Here is a 12,500-nt window from a genome sequence, read left to right as displayed (position 1 = left end):
TGGAATTCGTTTATCTCTTTAATTAAGATAGAAAAGACTGTACTTTTATTTTGCTTGTAGCGATCCTGTTACCAATTACGTATTTCAGTCTATTATTTCCTTCCAGTATTTCAATTTCCCGAGCCTGGCACTTTTTTTTATGTAATTTTCCACAAGGTTTCAGTATCTATAACTTTTCCTTCTTTTTGAAAAGACAAATGTATTGAATGATTTCAGGAAATTAAATATAAAATATAGCAACCATGAAATAAACTTCTGTTTTTTTTATGATGCACTAACGCAATCCTTTTCAGGAAAAAATTTGTTTTACCTTTTATGCGAAAGAATCTCTCTCTCTCTCTCTCCCTTCCTCTCACTCTCTCTCTCTCTCTTCTCTCTCTCTCTCTACTCTCTCTCTCTCTAATGCTATCCTTAGAAAAATAAGTACATATCCCTCCACTACACTTTCGTCAGACTTGTATTTCCTGAGCGACTGAAATGCAAATTTTCCTTAAGCCTAAAAAATTTAAATTTTCAATTCATACCATTTTCCCCAATACATTTTTCTTTGTACTTTTACCCTTCCTTTCAGAGAATTCCCAAAGGAGTATTGGCTTACCTCTTAACTTCTTTTTTTTATTGTTGTGGGATAGGGGTTTGGGGTGGGGAAACTCAAACGCTTTTAACCTTGATAGAATGCAAATCACCTGTCTTACACTCTAAGACTATTCTCCATACCAAAGGGTATAGTGTGAAGCGTTGCACCTTTGAGGAGAGATAAGTTTTCTCTCTCTCGGTAGAGTGAGGGAATTTCACATTCTTTGAGGAGAGATAAGATTCCTCTCTCTCTCTCTCTCTCTCTCTCTCTCTCTCTCTCTCTCTCTCTCTCAGTAGCCATTTTGCTTGGTAAACGTTCCAGCGCACAGTCTAATTAATCAACAGATATCACGCGTTTCAAACATACGTCTAGAATTTGAGAGTATCTAGAAGTGTTCGTGAACTGTCGCCGATAAGATTAGTGTGAAAAACTAGTAGGATAAGCGTCTACTAAGTTAGTTTATCAAGTGAAATACTGTAAATCAGATCAAGATGGCAGTAAGTTCCAACTGTGGTAAGAAATGGCGGAATTTAGCATGTTTACCAGATTCGCAATACGATGAGGTAGCAGGAAGGGAGCTGGCATTTCTCATATATGAGATCAACAACAGCCCTAACCAAAAAGATACAAAGCATTCATAGATATATTAGAAGGATATGATCCTTCAAACTGGAACAAATTTACAGAAAACATCGTGAAAATAATTGAAGACGTTCTAAATAAAATCCAAGTTGGTCAAGAGACTCATAAAGAATATTTACTCATCACATAAATTCCGACAAAGAAAATGAATACATCAATCAAACTATTCCGACAAAGAAAAGAAAATAAGGTGAACATTGTGAATATTCTAATTGATGCAATAGGAAAAAGAATGCCAAAAGCATGCAAACTGTGTAAGGTGTGGTATAGCATAGTTAATCCACAAAACCTGATCAGAAAATGTTCTGCATGCAATATCCGATGCATCCTCAATGTGCTGAAGTAATGCAAGATGTGAGTAAGGATACCAAAACCATTTTGCTCAACCATGTCTATCATGGATAGAAACAATGTTATTAAAGCAAGACTTAATGTACAAATAGTTGAGGATGAAGAAGAAGAGGAAGAGGAAGAAGTAGAAGAGAAAACGGAAGAGAAGTAAACAAAACTGAAATGACAGCAAAAAATAAGGAAAACAAAAGAACAAGATAAAAATATGGATGCAGAGATACTCATTGATACTACATATGAGGCAATTAAGCAGCATACATACGAAGAAATAAATTACGACATGACAACACAAAAGAAAATCCCGAAGAGGCTCTACCCAGATCTGCACACTGATGGGAAAGAGGAAAAAATAGACAAGAAAGACAAAGTCTGCAACCTTTTGAAAAGAGGCAATTGCAGATTCGGAGAAAGATGTTACTGCAAACATCCCAAGTGTTATGTCACAACTATGAAATCTATGGTAAATGTGCATACCTAGACGGCTATGAGGACGATTGCAGAGATCTACATCCAAAAATATGCAAAAACCTAAAAGAAGGAAAAGGATGTAAATTCGACAAAAATATGTAAATATATGCACCCTGTAGCCATGAATCAAAATCAAATAGATAATCAATCAAATAAATAAAATCCAAAATAAAAAAGAAACAAATAAAGAGAGGAACAAAGAATATCAGGTGAAGGAAAAAAGCAAGCCATCACTGCAATATGGAGTGTCAGCAAAAAATTTCCAAGCATCAGCTCCAAGATACAGCTCAAGAGATAAGAACTGTCTTTATGCTGCAAGAGGATATTGCAGATACGGAGAAAATTGCAGATTCAGACACAATATAAATAATTATGATGAAGGAAGCTCAAAATAATATGGAAAAAGTTGGATTTTTTTTAATGTCTCAAGAATTTCTGGGAACTTGAATAAAAAGAAACAACATACCAGAACAGGAAAGAAGGACATGGGAAAATCCTTATTATTAACCCATATTCTAAAAATGAAAGGAGAAAACATGCAAACCATCATAGTGGATGAATGCGCAGGGTTTAGTTACGAGTACTTAGAAGAACTAACCCAAATTGAAAAAAAGAAAAATAGATATAATAATAGAAGTGAAACTGGTATTCCCACGACTAGGAATGACGATCAAATAAAAAGGGTTCCAAACTTATAGATCAGATAGAAAAATAGGAATCAAGGGGGAACCGCGATATATGGGAAAGACAAAAAAACAAGGAAAAAATATATGAGAAATATAGTAACTCAGAATGTGAACTGAATGTGAACTGATAGCGGTAGAATTTGAATCTGAAAAATTAATGCACATAGTAATATATAGACCTCCTAATACTAAAGAGTTTGACACAATAATAGAAAAATTGGATGATCTATGTAGAAATCACAAGGACTGGACTATTTTCCTATCCGGAGACTAACTTTCCTTTCCTAGACTGGAAAGAACGAATAGGAGATTGTGGTTGTATTTATACATATAAAAAGAGAGTAATAGTAGTGCAGAAGATAAGAGGCAATTCGAAAAGCTATTAGATATGCTACTAGAATACAACATTCAACAAATAAATCACCTGCCAACAAGAAAGGAAAATACTTTAGACCTATATATTTGTGAACGAGGTGAATTATGTTAAAGAAATAATAGTTTATAATGCAAGTAGCATTTGCAGACCATAATGTCTTAGAATTAACAGTCCAATCCAAAGCAAGTGAAAACAGGGATAAGCAAGAAATGAAAAAAGTGGGAAGGATATGGAAAATACAACTTCTACAGTAAAAATATATTGGTCAGAAATAAATGAAGAATTAAACAAAGATTGGGATAACATTTTCGTAAGTGATGATATAAAGGTAAATACGGAGATATTATATAAAATATTAGAGAAAATAGTGGATAAATATATACCGAAGAAGAAAAGTAAACATCAGTCATGCATACCAAGAGACAGAAGGATCTTGTTCCAGAAATCACAGGAAGTGGAAAAAAGGTCTTGCAAAAGAAAAAAATGCATGGAAAGTGATCTAAATAAAAAGTAAGATAGAAAATGCAGAAGAAAAGATATACAATAAAAAAAATGAAAAACAGGACTTGGAAGAAAAAACCCTAGTAAATATCAAGCAAAACCCCAAACTATTATACTTGTATGCGAAAAAGATGAATAAAAGAAGAATAAAAATAGGCCCTCTAAGAATTGAAGGGAGATTAACGAATGAAAAAAAAGGAAATATGCAACATATTGGCAGAACGATATAAGAGAGAATTCACCCCTAGAATTGAATAATGAATATAATGATATAGAAGTAAGGATGAAAATAGTGAACATTTAGTAGACATAAATATTAATGAGGCTGATATTGTGCAGGCTATTCATGAAATTAAAAATGGAGCTGCAGCAGGGCCTGATGGTGTTCCTGCTATTTTGTTAAAGAAAGTAGTTCATTCTATTGCAAAGCCACTTGCAATATTATTAAGACAAAGTATAGATACAGGCAAGATTTATGATGAGCGCAAATTAGCATATATTACCCCTACTTTCAAAAGTGGATCAAGACTAGAGGCAAGTAATTATAGGCCTGTGAGTCTAACATCACATATTATGAAAGTGTATGAAAGGGTAATGAAGAAAAATATTATGAAACATTTAATAAAAAATAATTTGTTTAATATAGGACAACATGGTTTCGTATCTGGAAAAAGTACACAAACCCAACTGTTAGTCCACCGTGAGAACATATACAAAAAATGAAAAGCAGAAATGAAACAGATGTGGTTTATCTAGACTTTGCAAAAGCTTTTGAAAAGGTAGATCATAATATATTAGCAAAGAAAATTAGAAACATAATATAGTGGATAAAGTAGGAAGATGGTTAAAAGATTTTTACACAACAGAAAAACAGGTAATATCCGGTGTGCCAGAAGGTACGGTGTTAGCTGCATTAATGTTTGTCATTATGATTGCAGGCATAGTCAGTAATGTTAAGGACTCAGTAGTGAGTAGTTTCACCGATGACACAAGAATAAGTAGAGAAATTACTTGTGATGAAGATAGGAACGCGCTACAAAGAGACTTTAACAAAGTATATGAGTGGGCAGCGGTAAATAGTGGTATTTAACTCTGATAAATTTGAATCAATAAATTACGGAGACAGAGAAAGAAAGCTATATGCATATAGGGGATCTAATAAATGAGACAATCACAAGTATGAAGCAGTTAAAGACCTTGGTGTGATGATGAATAGGGACAGGTTTTATGTTAATAATCAAAAATAGCCAATTCTGTTAGCAAAATGTAAAGCAAAAATGGGAATGCTGTTACAGCACTTCAAAATAAGAAAAGCTGAACACACGATTATGCTTTATAAAACATATGTTCGTAGTCCACTTGAATATTGCAATATGATATGGTGCCCACACTATCAAAAGGATATTGCACAAATAGAGAGTGTACAAAGGTCCTTTACAGCTAGAAAAGAAGAAGTTAAGGACTTTCTTGACAACTGGGAAAGACTACAAACCTTAACATTATATATTCTAGAAAGGAGAAGATAATGCTACATGATAATTCAGGCATGGAACAGATAGAAGGAATAGCCAAAACATCATGGAGCAAAAAATACCAGAAAGAGCAAGCAGAGGTAGATTAATAATACCCAAAGTATACCAGGAAAAAAAATAAGGAAAGCGCACAGGACATTAATCCACTGCGCACCAGCATCGATAACGCAGCGTCTATTCAATGCGTTGCCAGCTCATCTGAGGAATATATCAGGAGTGAGCGGAGATGTGTTTAAGAATAAGCTCGACAAATATCTAAACTGCATCCCAGACCATCCAAGATTGGAAGATGCAAAATATACCGGAAGATGCGCTAGCAACTCTCTGGTAGACATTAGAGGTGCCTCACACTGAGGGAACCTGGCAACCCGAACAAGATGTAAGATCTGTAAGGTAATGGTAGATAAGGTAAGGTCTCTCTCTCTCTCTCTCGCTCTCTCTCTCTCTCTCTCGGTAGAGTGAGAGAATTTCACATTCTTTGAGGAGAGATAAATTTTAATTTCCTCTCTCTCTCTCCTCTCTCTCTCGTCTCTTTCTCTCTGTAGAGTGAGAGACTTTCCCATTCTTTGGAGGAGAAAAAATAATCCTCTCTCTCTCTCTCTCCTCTCTGTCTCCAATCTTTTATCTTCTCTCTCTCTCTTCACTGTGTCTCTTTGTTCCTCTCCCTTTTCTCTCTCTCCTCCCTCTTTATCCCTCTTTCTCTCTCTCCCTTTGTCTCTCTCTCCCTCTCTCTCGCACATTCTACCACCTCTGTGTGTGTGTGTGGAACGAACGAGTAACTTACAGAAATGTATTATTATTATAAATAATTCTTAAAGAGATACTGCTGGCAAAGGAGCTCCCGCCCAAAAGAAAAACATTTCGAATGGCTAAAACAATCTTTCTGGCCTCTTCCAAGACAAAGGATTAGTTGGATGGACTTCTCGAAGCGGAGCAGATGTAGGACAGTCCGAGGTGATAAGGGGGTGTCAGGGGGAGGGGGAGGGGATAAGCCTGGGACGAGGAGTTTAGGGAGAGGACGAAGGGAGAGAATTTCACGAACGGCCTCTGTAAATGTTTTTGTAGTTCCTGTTTTTCTTTCCCCTTTCACAAATAATTACTTTTGGCCATTTGTCATGAAGTGTCTTGAGGACATGCATACGTGCCCACTCATTCGTGGTCCAGTGGGTAGGAGCTGTCCCCTCACTAGGGGTACACGAGCTGTCAAAAAATTTCTTTTGTCCAAGTTTTGCTCAAATTATCATAATGCCTCTACACGTTTATACTGTGAATGATAGAGATGGTTGATGAACGACTGCATTGGTTCATCCTTAGTCGACACTTTATGGTACACATAGCACACACACTGACACACACACACACACACACACACACACACACATATATATATAATATTAAATCTAGTATAATATATACATATTATATATTATGTCATATCTACTTATATTTATATATATGTTATATATAATATTAGTTTATACATAAATATATTAATAACATAAATTTTTTTTTTAATGCGGGTGATATTTTTAATCTATCATTTAAGCAATTACATACTCACCTTTTAATCTTTTGATTTTCCTTTGTTAAAATTTAGTATTTCGCCTTGAAGAACTGTCAACGCAAGAGACAACAATCGTAGTGCAAGATGAGAGAGAGAGAGAGAGAGAGAGAGAGAGAGAGAGAGAGGGAGGGAGAGAGAGAGAGAGAGAGAGGAGAGAGAGAGAGAGAGAGAAATCAGTACCGGGCGACTGGAAAGCATGGCTCGCTGAACTGCCGATTCGCCCAGTGCGAATTCAGACCTTGAATATGTCCTGACATTTCCATCTTCCTGTTAGGAGAAATCGTCACCTTTTGTAAATATGTTTTTTTATTAAGTCCTGAGAAAAACAAATTGATAAACTAGTAGTAAAAAAAAAACAAAACACCTGTTTAAATTTTATACTTAGAATAAACGTTTTTTTTTTTTTATTCCATGGCAACAAGCGAACAACGAAATATAAAACTGACGATATTTTGATGCCTTTTAACGAAGACTCCTTGCTTTTGTAAATACTGAATTTAATGCCATATTAGCAATCCACTGTTCCCCCTTCAGTCATTTAACGCTTCTGTTCACGTATATGGTCAGAAATGATTGATTTATTTTCTTCCCATTGACCGAAAATGATTTTAGATACGAGAGAACAACAGTTTACAATATACTAAGAAGGTAAAGTGCATTTTAAGGTCTGTGTCTTTGTCAGTTTTTACAATTAGGGGAAACTCAATTCTCTCTCTCTCTCTCTCTCTCTCTCTGGCTTTCTTTCTTTTTCTCTCTTTTTTTCTTTTCTCACTCTGACTGTCCGTCTCCGGCTCCCCTCCTCTCTCTCTCTCTTTTCTTCTCCCCACTCTGCCTGTCCGTCTCCTCTCTCTCTCTCTCTCTCTCTCTCTCTCTCTCTCTCTCTCTCTCTCTCTCTCTCGGTCTTTCTCTCTCTCCCTCTCTCTGTCTCTCTCTCTGTCCGTCTGTCCCCTTTCTCTCTCTTCCTCCCTCTCTATCCCTTCCCTCCCCTCCTCTCTCTCTCTCTCTCTCTCTCCTCTCTCTCTCTCATGAGTAAAATATTATTCTTTAGCGAGAAAATGACAGCGGATATTGCGGACGAAGACGCTTCTTCTATCGAGGGAGGGAAAGCGATGCTGTGTTATGCAAAGTGAAAATTAATGAGCTTCAGCCGGGGAGGAGGGAGGGGGATGGTAGGGAATTTGAGATTAATTAGGATAAAAAGGTTTCGTTCGTGTCCAGTGAGCTGAACGGGAAGAAAGTTCAGGTAGTGTCCGCTCGCTCGTCTCTTTGTACTACTTGGAGTTTCGTGCTTTTGTTAATGGGAATGACTGATTATCGGTTTTTGTGTGGTGTTTTTGCTGTGAAATACTGAATGCCAGTCATGTGGCATTGTTAGTATGGCATTGTTAGTGTGAAATATTGAATACCAGTGCTGTGGTATTGTTAGTATGGTATTGTTAGTGTGAAATATTGAATACCAGTCCTGTGGCATTATTAGTATGGCATTGGTAGTGTGAAATATTGAATACCAGTCATGTGGCATTGTTAGTACGGCATTGTTAGTGTGAAATATTGAATACCAGTGCTCTGGTATTGTTAGTATGACATTGTTTGTGTGAAATACTGAATATCAGTCCTGTGGTAGAAAAATTAGTACATACAACGTATTTTAATATTGAGTGCAAGTGGAAAAATGAGTTGATATTTAAAATTTATTTTGAATATGTTATGCAGGTGGAGACATGGGTAGATTTTTAAAATGTATTTCGAATTTTTGGAGGTTACACTGGTGCATTCTTTCATCAGTCTAAGTGAGCTCAAATGTTTTTTATCTGGAAAAAATGAAGGTATTTCTTTAGGTAAAAAAAAAAAACACCAGACAATTCTTCGCACGATCCTCAAAATTAATGTTACATGCACACATTTTTAAAAATTATACCATTCAAGGCTAAGGTGTTTCCCTTTAAGCATATATATATATATATATATATATATATATATATATATATATATATATATAATATATATATAATGTATATGTAGTATATATAATATATATATATATAGATATATATATATATATATATATATATATAATCATATACATATTATATTCAATGAACTCAACACGCATACATTTCTGCAAAGGTATATAGTGCACACACACGTACACACACACACACTTTTATATATACGTATATTAAATGATACATTAGCATATATATTTCTGATTAGGTATTATATATATATATATATATATATATATATATATATATATATATATATATATATATATATATATATATATAATATATATATATATATATATATGAGGGCCTCAGAACCACAAGGTGGTAAATGCCACTTTTAAAAAATGAGTAAATTGCCCTCAAAGTCTAGCATTAATTACTCTGTTTCTAAGAAAGATATTGATTTAAACTAAGTTTCATATGAAAGCCTTACCCTTTATAAATTTTTAGTGAAAATTTAAAACAAATTGTGGGGTGCGCTTGTGCGCTAGCATTCAAAATGTACGCCTAACCCCCCACATTTGTGTTATTTTATTCATAACCAGCACTTAAACCATAATTAAATGTGTAAAAGGATAATAAAGTGTTATTATATTCGTGTTATAACAGCAATAGATGTAATAATAATAATAATAATAATAATAATAATAATAATAATAATAATAATAATAATAATAATCAGATACAGCGCAGGAATAGTGGAATGGACGAAGGCAGAACTCCGCAGCATAGATCAGAAAACCAGGAAACATATGACAATACACAAAGCACTACACCAAGAGCAAATACGGACAGACTATACATAACACGAAAGGAAGGAGGAGAGAGGACTACGTATAGAGGACTGCGTCAACATCGAAAAACAGAGCACTGGGGCAATATCTGAAAACCAGTGAAGACGAGTGGCTAAAGAGTGCATGGGAAGAAGGACTAATAAAAGCAGACGAAGACCAGAAATATACAGAGACAGGAGAAAGACAGAAAGAACAGAGGACTGGCACAACAAACCAATGCACGGACAATACATGAGACAGACTAAAGAACTAGCCAGCGATGACAATTGGCAATGGCTACAGAGGGGAGAGCTAAAGAAGGAAACTGAAGGAATGATAACAGCGGCACAAGATCAGGCCCTAAGAACCAGATATGTTCAAAGCACGATAGACGGAAATAACATCTCTCCCATATGTAGGAAGTGCAATACGAAAAGTGAAACCATAAACCACATAGCAAGTGAATGCCCGGCACTTGCACAGAACCAGTACAAAAAGAGGCATGATTCAGTGGCAAAAGCCCTCCACTGGTAGCCTGTGCAAGAAACATCAGCTACCTTGCAGTAATAAGTGGTACGAGCACCAACCTGAGGGAGTGATAGAAAACGACGAGGCAAAGATCCTCTGGGGACTATGGTATCAGAACGGATAGGGTGATACGTGCAAAACAGACCAGACGTGACGGTGATTGACAAAGTCAAGAAGAAAGTATCACTCATTGATGTCGCAATACCATGGGACACCAGAGTTTGAAGAGAAAGAGAGGGAAAAAATGGATAAGTATCAAGATCTGAAAATAGAAATAAGAAGGATATGGGATATGCCAGTGGAAATCGTACCCATAATCATAGGAGCACTAGGCAACGATCCCAAGATCCCTGAAAAGGAATCTAGAAAAACTAGAGGCTGAAGTAGCTCCAGGACTCATGCAGAAGAGTGTGATCCTAGAAACGGCACACATAGTAAGAAGAGTGATGGACTCCTAAGGAGGCAGGATGCAACCCGGAACCCCACACTATAAATACCACCCAGTCGAATTGGAGGACTGTGATAGAGCAAAAAAAAAAAAAAAAAAAAAAAATAATAAAAATAATAATATTAAAAATAAAAAATATATGATATAAAAAATTAATGTCAATAAGTAATGTATACAGTAATATTGGTTAATGATATTGATAATAATAATAATAATAATAATAACTAATAATATAATAATAATAATAATAAACGAGAAATTTATATAATATTGTTATGATAATAGCAAATATATGATAAATACGGTAATAATATATTGATGATGTTGACCATGATAACATTCCATCATCATAATGTTTAGCAATTAAAATAATCATCACCAATATCATAATAATAATCAAACAAAAAATTATAGAAAAATAATACTACTACACTCACTACTACTTCTCTAAAAAAAGCAAATATTTTAATCTGTACTCACCATGAAAATACTGTACATCCGCTAAAGAACTGTAAAATAAGGGGAGGTGGGGAATGTAAACTGTGCAGTGATTGGCCGACACTTACGGCCGCCTTATGGGGAAAAATGCTGATTTGCTTAGAGCTGACTACCCGCTCAGTGACGCGCGCTCTCATTGGCTCACTCTTGAGCTGCGCACGTACTTCCTTGTGTTCTAACTGAGCCCTTATGAGGCTGTAACCTCCCCGCGACACAACGTTCATTCATGTAGACAAAATCGATCATTCCTAATGCTTAAGTAGGGATTTCGACCTTTTTTGAAACTCCTGAATAGCATAGAAATGCAACAAATAGACAGAGGAAACGTTGCCAAATCTACTGGTACGCCTAACTCAATATTGGTGGGGGTGGTCGTTTACAACTCTGTGGTTCTGAGGCCCTCATATATATATATATATATATATATATATATATATATATATATATATATATATTATATATATATATATGCATACATACATAATGTGCATATATATATATGTATGTATGTACGTGTGTATGTACTCTCCGAATCATGTACCAGTATATGGATCAAGCACTTCCATCCCTCCACCATTCGCTGAATTGAATGACCCGAGCCCCTCTTCAAGCACGGATGGCACACCACCCTCATTGACTTCTCATGAAGCACATCATTTACATCTTAGGTCAACAAATGCATGGCTTCCCTCGACAGAATTTCGAACACAGTTATCCATCTATGCCAAATATTGATAAATAGAGACTGCTCATCCGGTCATCAGCTGAATAATTTTGAATTGAAATTCTAGGACATTATACTTATCAGAATGAAAGACAGGAAGGAGATTGACTTCTTATTCCAGATTTCTGCCATTTCTTCCAAATTGTTTATTTATTTATTTCTTATTATTTATTTGTTTATTTATTTATTTATTTATTTATTTATTTATTATTTTCTTTTTCGTCTGGCAGTCCCCTGAAGCCTTGAGTTTTATTCCCAATGAATTTTGTCGCGGGCGGGAGAGATCTCTTTATTCAAGTTATTCATTTTGGCCAGTTATCTAACTTAAATCCTCTAATCATTAACATCGTCATGAATATGTCTCTGAACTACAGTTGTTTACATTCACATATACACTTTTTTTTTAATCTTTCTTGACGTTATCGTCATATCATTGGCTGATGGACCAAAATGAGAGGAATATGGAAAGAGAGAATATGGAACTCCCCAAGGCCATTGCTTCTATTTACTTACATTATTCCACAACAACCCATATAGCTTAGGTAATGCAGAAAGTAAAGCACTATCATTTCAGTATGAACACTTCAGAGTGGAATATATCTTGGAATGGAATTTCACATCGGTGATTCCTGACACCCTGATAATCCAAGGCAGCAGAATGTGATTAATCTAAAATAATTTAGACCTAACTTCATCAATACAGTACTAATTAACTTGCATTATACAGTGAATTACAAGAATATAGCTACTACAGCGCGATTACTAGGTACTAATGCACAAAGGATCTGAGCTGAAACTCAAGTCCAAAGTTATTCAATGGCAG

The sequence above is a fragment of the Macrobrachium nipponense genome, chromosome 32 (genome assembly GCF_015104395.2).
Source record: "Macrobrachium nipponense isolate FS-2020 chromosome 32, ASM1510439v2, whole genome shotgun sequence".
Lineage (NCBI taxonomy): Eukaryota > Metazoa > Arthropoda > Malacostraca > Decapoda > Palaemonidae > Macrobrachium > Macrobrachium nipponense.
The sequence above is the reverse complement of the archived record's forward strand: the minus strand, read 5'-3'. Positions refer to the sequence as shown.